We start from the raw sequence: 13,757 nt of genomic DNA on the forward strand, positions 1-13,757 counted from the left end.
TGGTGACGTGGTGTAATGATAACAACCTCTCTCTTAACATCAGCAAAACTAAAGAACTGATCATTGACTTCAGGTAGAAAGGAGGAGAATATGCCCACATACCCTCTACTTCGTTGATGTGGGAGAGGATTGAGAGTGTCAAGTTCCTAGGTGTGACCTAGTCTGAAAAGTTCCAACTTGGTGGGAGGATCAATGATCAGTTTTAGAATAAGGTTTAGAAGAAATATGAAGGAATGTTTTTTCACCCAAAGGATGGTGTGATTCTGGAACTCACTACCTGTAAAGATGGTAGGTGCAGAAATCCTCATAACATTTAAAGTACTGAGATGTTACTTGTGATGATAAAGCAAACAAAGTTTTGGGACAAGTGCTGGAAAATGGGGTTAGAATAGTTAGGTGGTTGTCCCACTAAGTTCCAACCTGTCCTAAACTTCCCACATAGATGCGACAGTCAAGAAGGCACAACAATGCCTCTTCTTCCTCAGACAATTCAGGAAATTTGGCATGTCCATGAGAACCCTCACCAACTTTTACAAATCCACCAGAGAAAGCACACTATCTGGGTGCATAACAGCCTGGTACAGCAACTGCTGTGCCCAGGACCATAACAAACTACAGCAGGTGGTGTGCACAGCCTAGACCATCATGGAAGCCAACTTCCCATTCATGGACTCCATTTATACATCTCATTGCTACTGAAAGGCTGCTCGTGGGGCGGCACGGTGGCCTAGTGGTTAGCACTGCTGCCTCACAGCGCCAGGGACCCGGGCTCGATTCCTGCCGGAGCGACTGTCTGTGTGGAATTTGCACATTCTCCCCGTGTCTGCGCGGGTTTCCTCCATGTGCTCCGGTTTCCTCTCACAATCCAAAGATGTGCAGGTCAGGTGAATTGGCCATGCTAAATTGCCCATAGTGTTAGGTGCATTAGTCAGGGGTATATATAGGATAGGGGAATGGGTCTGGGTGGGTTACTCTTCAGAGAGTTGGTGTGGACTTGTTGTGCTGAAGGGCCTGTTTCCATACTGTAGGAAATTTATTCTATTCTAGCATCATCAAAGATCCATCCCACCCTGGTAGTGCTCTTCTACAACCTCTTCCATCGGACAAAAAGATACAAAAGCTTGAACACAAGCACCAAAAGGTTCAAGATCAGCCTCATCCATGCCGTTATTAGACTGATGAATGGATTCTCTAACCACAAGTAATGCTGATCTTGTTAATGTTGACCTTGCCTAGCGCACATCCTGTGCGGTGCAACCAACATGCCTTATTCTGTCCAAGCTTTTTTTCATTCTATGATCTGTATGTCCTTGCTGTGATCTGTATGGCCTATCTTATTAAGATCTGCCTGTATTGCTCGCAAACAAAGCTTTTCACTATACTTAGGTAAATGTGACAATAAATCAAATCAATCAACCAGATGTCACTTCTTCAGAAAAGGTCAAGGAGGTTAATCTGTCCTCTGAATGCTTTTTGCTTAACTCTTAAAAAAAAACAGAATCACTAGACTTTCATTTAGGCTGAATTCAGCAAATAAATTTTCAATTAAATAATAAACAGGTTTCAGCATTGTACGATAGGTTGAGGTTCACACAGAGAATCAGTTGCATCTATCGGCCTGATTCTGAGCTATATATTCTGCGTAAATCTCTGTAAAACATTGACACAAACCTCAGAAATTGTACTTTAACCAAAGTACAAACAGCACCAAACTATAATCTTAAACTATAATTCTTCATTCACATCTTGTCACCATCCACAGTAGATAATTTGATTACCCATCTCCTTATAAATAGCGTGCATGGATTCTCCAATTTAGAACAGTCATATGTTGTGAGGAAAAAAGATAAAAGACAAAAGTAACTGAAATTAATGTGGGGGATTAATTTTGTAAAGAGCAGCCTGTTCAATGATGTATTTGAATAAATTCCTTTGATTTTACGTATTTTAACTGAATGTATTGCCCTTCCCAAAAGCAATAACAATATCTTGCAGTCATTTGCTCCCAGGGCATGTTCATCTGACAGACACTTTTTAAAAGTATATGGAAGAGCTAACAAAGCAATAACACATTACCAAATTATAACAGGAACTCCACTTGAGGAACATACAGAAGTACAGTCACTAATGTTCTGACTACAAAATAGGCGAGCTCAATACTTCATGGAGTGATCTTTACTTCCCTAAGGTAGGCACACAATCCCGTTGAGAGCAAAGAAATCAGACAGCTGACATTTATTGGGGTTAATCATCTGAGTAGGGTCAGAGGGTTGGGAGGAAATTGTGACAGTGTGAGGAATAATCATAATGGGGACAGTGTGGAGCAGTAACGGGAGTGGTTACAATATGAGATGAGTAATTGGATTGGGAACAGTGCAGAGGAAGGGATAATTGTAGTGGGGACAGTGCAGATGGGGATACTGGAGTGTGGACAGCGTGGGATGGGATGTTAGTTGGGGTAGGGACATCAAGGTAGAGGGAGTAATTGGAGTGGGGATGCTGCAAGAGAGGGGGTTATTGGAGTGGCTCATTGGAGGGAAGAGGGTTATTGAAATGGGTTATTGAAATCAACCCAAACTCTGGGTCAGATATGTTGATGACACCTTTGTAATCATTAAAAACACGGAAATAGAGAATACACACCGGATCATCAACTCCACACTCACAGGAATCCGATTCACGAGAGAGGAAGGAAAGGACAACCAACTCCCATTCCTAGACGTGAGGGTACAGAGAACACCAAACGGAGATTTCACCACTAAGGTACACAGGAAAGCCACACACACAGACCAAGTCCTGAACTATGAAAGCAACCACCCCAATACACACAAACGAAGTTGCATCAAGACACTGTTCAAAAGAGCCACAACACACTGCAGCACACCAGAACTGCAAAAAGAGGAAGAGGAACACCTATACAAGGTATTCGCAAAAAACGGATATCCTCGCAATTTCATCAACAGATGCCTAAGGGAGAGACAACAGAACGAGGACATGCCGCAACCCAAAGGACTAGCCACACTACCATACATCAAGAACATCTCTGAAATGACAGCCAGACTACTGCGACCACTAGGACTTATAACAGCACACAAACCAACAGCCACTCTCAGACAACAACTCACCAAAACTAAGGACCCGATACCCAGCATGAGCAAAACTAACGTAGTGTACAAAATCCCATGCAAGGACTGCACAAAACACTATATAGGACAAACAGGAAGACAGCTAACGATCCGCAACCACGAACATCAACTAGCCACGAAACGACACGACCAGCTATCCCTAGTAGCCACACACGCAGACGACAAGCAACATGAATTTGACTGGGACAACACTACCATTATAGGGCAAGCGAAACAAAGAACAGCCAGGGAATTCCTAGAAGCTTGGCACTCATCCACAAACTCCATCAACAAACACATAGACCTGGACACAATATACCGGCCACTACAGCGGACAGCTGAAACTGACAACCGGAAGCGGCAGGGACAGGCCATTATAAATGCCGGAGGAATCACCACAGAAGCGCTTCACAGGAGGCTCCCAAGCACTGAGGATGTCACCTAGACAGGGGACGAAACGTTTGCAACAAAAACTTCCAGCTCGGCGAACAGAACCACAGCAACGAGCACCCGAGCTACAAATCTTCTCACAAACTTTATCCACCTGTTATTCTAGGTACCACCCTGTAACTTTCATGTTCCTTTTTGTGTTGCAACCATTTTCAACTCCAGCAGGTTTGAGTACCACACACAGCCAATGTGACATTTCACCTGACGGCTTTTATTAATCACTATTCATCTCCGCAGTTTCTATCCCGAGCCCTGAGCCTAATGCAAAGCAATGCCTAACATCAAGATGCAACGTCTCAAAGCCAGAATGGTAATGATTATTGATGACCCCCCCAACCTGAAGTATCCTGAGGCTTTCATTGTATAACATCCTTATCTGCAGAGTTGCCCCTTTCACAGTGATTATCCCATTTACATCACAGCATGCTCTCTCCAGTTTGCACACTTGACTTCCCCAATTGCCCCAATACAGTCCTGCTGCTTGCACTGCCCTCCCGCCTTGACAGTGAGTACACTAATTCCCAGTACCAACCTTGGTCAACTCCTCAGACTGGGTTGGGAGGATAGTCCTGACAGACAATGGGCCAGCTCTCCCACTGACATACCAGTAATACTCAGATTGAAAGAACTGACTGATTCCTAGTGCAAGAGTATGACATATCAGAGGTGTTGTCTTCTGGATATGACATTAAAATTAGAATTCATTTCCAAAAGGTTGTGCATTGTTATGGTTGTAACAATTGAGATGTAACAGCACTGCATTGATGGGGAGAAACAGAATAAGAGTGTCAGTTATAAGGGAGTCAATACTTAGTAGGAATACAGGAAATCATTTGAAGTTACAATTGAGGGTTCAGAGTAAGGAATACCAGGAAGTGGTTGGTGAGGAACTTGGAAAGAGAGAGCAAATGTTCCCCTTTATTCTGAGTAAAGAATCTTAGGCTGTCATTCTTTTCCATACTTATAGCTTAACCTTACAAAAATGACTTAGCACCAGGATTCCCAAATGGTTTGTGATCTCTTAGAACAAAAGTTTTGAATGTAAAATCAACAATTATTCTTGTACAATTAGTAAGTTTAAAAAAAAAACAAATATATTTTTCATTCTGAAGCACATCTGCCTAACTAAAGTGCTGTTGCAAAAATTGTGATGACAAAGAACTTTAGGCTAGATACCAACAAAGAAAAATGGTTACTCCATCATTGTCCAGCAAAAACTATATTTTTCATTTTCTGGAAACTATAAACTTTATTGAAAGTTGGACTGTTATAATCGAAATATGGAGAGCTTTGCAATTTGAAAATTAATTGTTACATACTATTAAGCTGTTGAATACAATGTTCCTTTCTCACAGTCATAAGAGGGAGAATTCAAAACTGAGCAGCTCAGAATCTTTCAGATTAAGGGAATTTTACCTGATAATGGCCCTCTGATAGGTCGAGATGCAATAGAGATTTACAAGGATGTTGCCAAAATTAGAGAGTTTGAGTTATAGGGAGAGGCTGAATAGGCTGGGACTATTTTCCCTGAAGCATGGAGGTTAAGAAATGGCCTTACAGAGGTTTATAAAATCATGAGGGGCATTGACAGGGTAAATAGAAAATGTCTTTTCCCTGAGGTAGGGGATTCCAAAACTAGAGGGCATAGGTCTAAAGTGAGAGGGGAAAGATTTAAAAGGAACCCAAGGGCAACTTTTTCACGCAGAGGGTGGTGCATGTATAAAATGAGCAGCCAGAGAAAGTGATGGAAGCTAGAACAATTACAATATTTAAAAGGCATCTGGATGGTATATCAATAGGAAGCGTTTAGAGGGATATGGGCCAAATGCTGGCAAATGAAATTGGATTAATTTAGGATATCTGGTCGCACGGACGAGTTGGACTGAAGGGTCTGTTTCTGTGCTATAGATCTTTATGCATTCTATGTTAAAATGTGAAGCCAATATCAACAAGTGCATTAGAAACATTAAGAGCCTGCAGACATAAGTATCCATCACTCCCTCTCTCCCTCTAACAGAAAAACCAAGAAAGTTTAAAATAAATAATTTGTACAAGAAAATATCCAAGTTCACCTGATCAACTGTTGAACTGAAAGATGATGGTCATTTCCCCAGTCAGCAGCATAACATCATTGCAACATCAAGAGGACTGTGACCAAAATATCTTTCCGGATGGAAGTCTGGACCTTTGATCTTTGGAAATTTGTTTACCCTGTCTATATTTATTTTTATCCTTTATATTTGTGTTAACCTACATTAAAAGTCACTTTCTGTCTGTCTTCATGATGGCTGAGTGTTTGTGCATTCAAGCCTTTTCAAACTACGGTTTAAGTTGTATGGCTATACATTAAAGTTAAACATGTTGCAATCCAGAGATATTTCACTACTGAAAAAAAAATCACGTGAATTTCTTTTGTCCTGAGTCACAGTCGCAGGCAAATTAGTCAATTTGGTCAGCTCACTGGGATTTATATATTTATACATTTGGTGACAGTATGTGGACAGTGGGCACAACTATCAGAGCACTCCTCCAAGTTAAGTCATGACAATGTTCACAGCCATGCATGTCATAACTTTTAATATAATTGTTAAGCTATTTTATTGCACAGTTTATTGCTATTTAAGAGATCTGAAAATGTTGTATCAGACTTGTGAAGTTCCATCAACATTGCGCTAAGATTGAAAATTAAAATTGAAAAGTTATCTTTAAGGATATGTTTTTTTAAACGATTGCAATTCAGTTGCTTGACTTTGATATATTGGCAAAAATCAAACTTTAAATGTTTAGACTACACTTCTGTACTAAGTTCAGCAATATTTGCCTCTACTGTTAATTTGTCCAAAAGAAAAGAATTAAAATAAATGCTCGATGGAGTTTAACAATAGAGAACTGAAAAAGCTAATTCCAGGTTTTCAGAGTATTGTATACAACCTTCATTACATTCACTTCCCTCCAACTATATATTGACTATAAGATGCCACAATGTCACTCAACAGATGCTGAGTTTTAAAAAGATATTAAAAGTAATCAAGATGGAATGTTATCAGTATTTCTAAAAGGAAAATACAGCTGCAGCAATGGGCACAACTGTTTCACTTCAGTACGAATGACCATATCTGCTGGTAAATGGAAAACAATTTGTTATTTGCTCATCAATTTAAATCCAGTTGGCTTTCAGAACACATTATCTGGCAGCTTTTGCAGTCCTGCCTGAAACCTTGCCAACCTAATGGCTGCACTGGCCCTGGGTATTGAGTACAAAACAAGGAAATATCCTCAGAATTATGAATGCAATGTTAACACAAAATTTGTATCAGGTTTTAACATGTGATTTGCCGAGAAACTCAAACTTGTATTGAAATAATAATTTCCTACCTGTTATTGGGTGGCTGGCAGACTCTAACTTCACATTATAGAGGGTGGTGGCACCATCTTTAGTACAGGCAGTTGTTGCACTACAATACTCAGCTCTGCACATGTGATGCACAACCCAGAGGTCACATTCATCTCAACTCCCATAAAACTGGATAAATTGCATTTTGTCTTCATTATATCAATCATAATTCCAGATTGTACCACCATAACTTTTACAATCTCTCCAATAATGAATTAGATTCCCAAAAATGAGAAGAACCACCATTGGGATCATTTAGGTTTCACTAAAGTTCTTTTCTCAAACTGTCACTAAACTTGCATGTCCAAGTCATCGAGTCATAGAGATGTACAGCTGTTGCTTATGTTTCTAACTTCCCACAAAGTAAACAGATATATCAACATCGCAAGGTCAAACAAAATCCACTACGCATGAACTCCCTTATCAGAATGTTCAATATTCTTTATTTGAATGAATACTGATTCAACTTTTGTTCATTGTCTTTACACACAGAGACTAATCCTAGCAAAAACAGCCAATTGACTGATGACCTAAGGGAAAGATACAGGTAAAATAAAAGATATGCTGAACGAGTTAGAAAAAAAATCAAAGAAGTTCACAGCATTTAAGAACTAAATAATCACGAACCACGAATGAAACATTCCAATACATAAATGGACAAAAATATTACTTGATCTTTTGATTTAGAGAATCGCATTGCCTGCCCCAAGGGCATGTGGTGTCCTGTTCAAATTGTTTTAACTTGCCATTTAAAAGGGGGACTTCAGAACTTGTACAAACAAATATAAAAAAGGCATTGAAAAGCTGCTTTCAATGTCTCAATAAGTTGTAAAAGTGAACACAAGTCAGAGATGGAAGCTGTCAGAAGTGAGACTTTGTTTCCACATGATTGTAGCACATTTTGTATCCAATAATAGTGTCTGCAGCTGATAACTTGGTGATTCCTTAGACAAGTTCTAGCTTGTCAGGATTTTTTCTACAAGTTGCTTAGTTTATTTTGAAATTGCTTTGCTTAATCTAGAACCTAACTGAAAGTCGCTGGACAGGTTCCTAAGTTAAAAAGCAATACAAAAATACAGCTAGTCCCAGTTATTTCCAATCTGAGCAACCAATCAAGACTATGGCAACAGGTAATGCATCTATTTGATTCCAACCATATTTCTTTATTGAATAGTGAAGATGATACAGTTATCAATAATCAAAATCAATGCAAATATTTAACAACATTTATCAAGGATATAAACCAATGGCAATCATTGTCAGAGCCATGAGGCAAGACTATTACATGGAACAAACACCATGCATATGCAACACTATGAAGAAACAACACTTAATTTAGCCTCACCAGCCCATTTCATCATTTGTATAGGCTGCAAATGTGCAGTCTAACTCTAAATATTCAACTTTGTGCCAAATACTTGAATAGAAAGTGTTTACAGGGATATGGGCCAAATGCTGAGAAATGGGACTAGATTAATATAGGACAGCTGGTCAGCATGAACCAGATAAACCAAAGGGTCGGTTTCCCTGCGTACAGTGCTACAGCTCTATCTTAATTCTTTTGGCTAACAAAAAAATTATCAATCCCTGTTTTAAAACTGCTATTTGCAATTCCAAAATTCTACCACCCTTTTTATCGGGAAGTGGTTCTTAATTTCAATCCTGAAAAGATTGGCTCTAATATTTAGATTGTGCTTGCTATACCTGGAGTCCCCAAATGGTGGAAATGAGCTTCACCCAAACTATTCTATGTTTTCCCATAAATTTCATTTTGATTAGCTTAGTTGGCTGGATGGCTGCTTTGCAGTATAGATTGACGAAAACAGTGTACCTATGTACAAGTGACCACATATTAAATAAATCTACTGAACCAGTGTGATGAAAACAATGTGGTTCATTCCTGCACCAGCAGAGATTAACAAGATTGACTCTCCTTCTCAACCTCTCCCCTCGCCTGAGACATGGTGATCCTCAGGTTAACTGACCAAATGTTATCTCGCTTTGATGAACGAGCAACTCTCTAACCTGGGACAACTATGGCATCTTTACCATCACAGCTATTCTAGTCCATTGGGATGGCACAGTGGTTAGCACTGCTGCCTCACAACACCAGGTCTAAGGTTCAATTCCAGCCTCGGGTGACTGGATGGGTCTCCTCCCACAGTCCAAAGATATGTGGTCCAGGTGAATTGGCTATGCTAAATTGCCCATTGTGTTAGGTGCATTAATAGAGGGAAATGGTTCTGGGTGGGTTACTCTTCAGAGGATCGGTGTGGACTGGCTTGGCCGAAGGGCCTGTTTCCACACTGTAGGAATCAAATATATTAATATTCCCCTGTCCACTACTCTAGCAACCTCTTCAAAAATGTCAATCAGATTCATCAAAGATTAATGCTATCTGACTGTATTGAGTTGACATTTTTCAAGATCTTTATCAGTCTATCCTAAATTATTGACTTTAGTAGCATCCCCTTTACAGAATAAAGTTAACTGGTTTATAATTGTTTGATTTCCCTCTATCAATTTTCTTAAATACTAAAATGTCAGGTACAATGTTCAAATCCAAAAGAATAGTTTAGGAATTAATATCAGCTGGTAGATTATAGTTAAGGTGGATATACCCGTTTTCACCTTTAAATTCTTTTAAAACGCTGGGGAGGAAACTATGCTGGATTCGAGTGGTGCTGGGAAAGTACAGCAGGTCAGACAGCATCGGAGGAGCAGGAAAATCGACATTTCGGGCAAACGCCTTTCATCAGCCCTCAGTCTAATCTAAACTCTGATTTCCAGCATCTGCAGTCCTCACTTTTGCCTAGGATACTGTGTGTCTCATTGAGTCCCTGTCAGTGTTTCCTTGTATGAATGACATGTTGACCTCTTTCATCTACTGTAAAATGCTACCAACTAATTATTTAGCTTGTACATATTTCCTTATTTCCAATATTTCAATCATTCCACAAATATCTGACCGCCATCTTTTATCCGAAACAATTTTAATTGTTTTTGCGTTTTTATATCCCTTGGTGGTCCAAACAAAACAAAGCAAAAAACAGATCAATTATAATTGTTATTTATGTATAGCGGGATTATCATTAATCTTATCGTAGGAAAATGAAGATTTATTTTTACGATCCTTGCAGCATTAAGATACTTGCCCTGCCTGTGACAGAAACTCTCTGATTTTATTTTCTGTTATAAAAGTACTTCGTTTGACGGTGGTTGTTTGCCTTTATAACAAATCACTTCACTTTAAAATTGAAGGCACCAGATATACTTTGAGATGTGCTAAAGAAATGTGTGTTTCTTTCTGGTTCGCAATGTTCCTTACAAAGGTGTTTATGACCTTTTCCAATTAACCAGCTCAGAGATATTAATACAGTCTCTGGATAGGTAGGACGTGGACCCGGGCCCCCAGCTCAGAGATATTAATACAGTCTCTGGACAGGTAGGACGTGGACCCGGGCCCCCAGCTCAGAGATATTAATACAGTCTCTGGACAGGTAGGACGTGGACCCGGGCCCCCAGCTCAGAGATATTAATACAGTCTCTGGACAGGGAGGACGTGGACCCGGGGCCCCAGCTCAGAGATATTAATACAGTCTCTGGACAGGTAGGGCGTGGACCCGAGGCCCCAGCTCAGAGATATTAATACAGTCTCTGGACAGGTAGAACGTGGACCCGGGGTCCCACTCAGAGATATTAATACAGTCTCTGGACAGGGAGGACGTGGACCCGGGCCCCCAGCTCAGAGATATTAATACAGTGTCTGGACAGGTAGGACGTGGACCCGGGGCCCCAGCTCAGAGATATTAATACAGTCTCTGGACAGGTAGGACGTGGACCCGAGGCCCCAGCTCAGAGATATTAATACAGTCTCTGGACAGGTAGAACGTGGACCCGGGGTCCCAGCTCAGAGATATTAATACAGTCTCTGGACAGGTAGGACGTGGACCCGGGCCCCCAGCTCAGAGATATTAATACAGTGTCTGGACAGGTAGGACGTGGACCCGGGGCCCCAGCTCAGAGATATTAATACAGTCTCTGGACAGGTAGGACGTGGACCCGGGCCCCCAGCTCAGAGATATTAATACAGTCTCTGGACAGGTAGGACGTGGACCCGGGCCCCCAGCTCAGAGATATTAATACAGTCTCTGGACAGGTAGGACGTGGACCCGGGGCCCCAGCTCAGAGATATTAATACAGTCTCTGGACAGGTAGGACGTGGACCCGGGGCCCCAGCTCAGAGATATTAATACAGTCTCTGGACAGGGAGGACGTGGACCCGGGGTCCCAGCTCAGAGATATTAATACAGTGTCTGGACAGGGAGGACGTGGACCCGGGGTCCCAGCTCAGAGATATTAATACAGTCTCTGGACAGGTAGGACGTGGACCCGGGCCCCCAGCTCAGAGATATTAATACAGTCTCTGGACAGGTAGGACGTGGACCCGGGGCCCCAGCTCAGAGATATTAATACAGTCTCTGGACAGGGAGGACGTGGACCCGGGGCCCCAGCTCAGAGATATTAATAGTCTCTGGACAGGGAGGACGTGGACCCGGGGCCCCAGCTCAGAGATATTAATACAGTCTCTGGACAGGGAGGACGTGGACCCGGGTCCCAGCTCAGAGATAGTAATACAGTCTCTGGACAGGTAGGACGTGGACCCGGGCCCCAGCTCAGAGATATTAATACAGTCTCTGGACAGGTAGGACGTGGACCCGGGCCCCCAGCTCAGAGATATTAATACAGTCTCTGGACAGGGAGGACGTGGACCCGGGGTCCCAGCTCAGAGATATTAATAGTCTCTGGACAGGGAGGACGTGGACCCGGGGCCCCAGCTCAGAGATATTAATACAGTCTCTGGACAGGTAGGACGTGGACCCGAGGCCCCAGCTCAGAGATATTAATACAGTCTCTGGACAGGGAGGACGTGGACCCGGGGCCCCAGCTCAGAGATATTAATACAGTCTCTGGACAGGTAGGACGTGGACCCGGGTCCCAGCTCAGAGATAGTAATACAGTCTCTGGACAGGTAGGACGTGGACCCGGGGCCCCAGCTCAGAGATATTAATACAGTCTCTGGACAGGTAGGACGTGGACCCGGGGCCCCAGCTCAGAGATATTAATACAGTCTCTGGACAGGGAGGACGTGGACCCGGGGTCCCAGCTCAGAGACAGGGGCATTACCAGGTGTTTTTGAAGCTTTTTGTTTCGGTGTTTCTGAGATCCCCAGGTATTTGCGGGCGCACACCAACTGTGTCAGAATTGCTGCATTCAGCTGTCGTGGCTTCAGAATTTTTAAATTAATAATATAATCAACAGCGATTGAAACCTTTCCGTTTATTTTTAAAAAGGTAACTGTTTCCATAACTGAGCCCACCTCATAACATCCAACTGTTTGTGAACGGTTCGGTAAAACCGGCATTTTCTTCCGTCCTCTTGCGTGTTTCTAAATGGACCAGTCTTGGGAATTTATATATCAGTGTATTATGTGACTCCGGATTCAGATTCAATAATTATATTTGAACAAATTGTTGATGAAACAATTCAGACCCAGGCTTCGCCCTCACAAAATGGCGCCGCCGTCCCACAGCGCGCGTCCCTTCCCGCCACAGTGAGCGCATGCGCGAGGACACTCTGCCCATCAGCTCCATGTGTTACCGAGATACTGCAACCATTTCATTCTGCAGGCAGCAAACCAACCCGTTTCCTTTCGTTTGGATCTCACATGTTGCTTCATTTAAAAAAAGACAACCCCAACTTTGAAACTGATCCTCCTATTCCACTAGCCTCAATGTTGATAACCAGCCTTTCATGTGGTACTTTTATCCTAGTTTCACTTCATCTCTTGGCCAATGTTCCTTTCTTCTTCACTGTCCCTCTCAAGTTACTGTATTTGGCTTTGGTCTCAGTTTAAAAATTTATTTGACAATTATCATACATCTTGCTTTTTCTGTTCCAACATATTCTTGATCTCCTTCATCATTGATGTGGGGGGGGGGGGGGGGTGTTGGTTTTCTTGCTTGTGGATTATAAAATCAGTCTGTACCTGAATGTCACTGTTCACAAGCTCTTGCAGATTATTCCTTGTTTTTCACAATGAAATTATGATCACTCTTACCTCAACCAACCTTATTCCCCAGCAGCAGATCCAGCCATGTTCTCATACTGAGGTACTTTAAAACAGAATCTGGTAAATCGACAACTTTATCTGGTTAAAATGTCCAATCACGTAACAAGACTGATATCAATTGAAAAACAAATTACAACCAACCACATGACTGATGACTAAAAAAAACTTGGTTGAACACTTCGGATTTAAAAAGCACAGTATACAAAAAAATCATTTAGAAATAGAGTGCACAAGAAAGACCTGGCAATAGATCCCCAAATGACAGGAGAAGGGCAGCTTGATGATTACAATTAGAATGATAGAGCTGTGCAGCATGGAAACAGACCCTTCAGTCCAACTCATCCATGCCAACCAGATATCATAAATTAATCTAGTCCCATTTGCTAACATTTGGCCCATATCCTCTAACTCCTTCCTATTCATATAGATGCCTTTTAATGCTGTAATTGTACCAGCCTCAACCATTTCTTCTGCCAGTTTATACATGTACCACTCTCTGTATGAAAACATTGCCCCTTGGATCCCTTTTAAATCTTTCCCTTCTTGTCTTAAACCTATACCCTCTACTTTTGGACTTGCCTTGCCTGGGAAAAAGACCTTGTCAATTTATCCTATTCATGCCCCTCATGACTTTAAAAACCTTCATAAGGTCACC

This window comes from Chiloscyllium plagiosum, unplaced genomic scaffold, assembly GCF_037043375.1.
Source record: "Chiloscyllium plagiosum isolate Xiang-an unplaced genomic scaffold, Cpla_swu_hap1 HiC_scaffold_26, whole genome shotgun sequence".
Taxonomy (NCBI): domain Eukaryota; kingdom Metazoa; phylum Chordata; class Chondrichthyes; order Orectolobiformes; family Hemiscylliidae; genus Chiloscyllium; species Chiloscyllium plagiosum.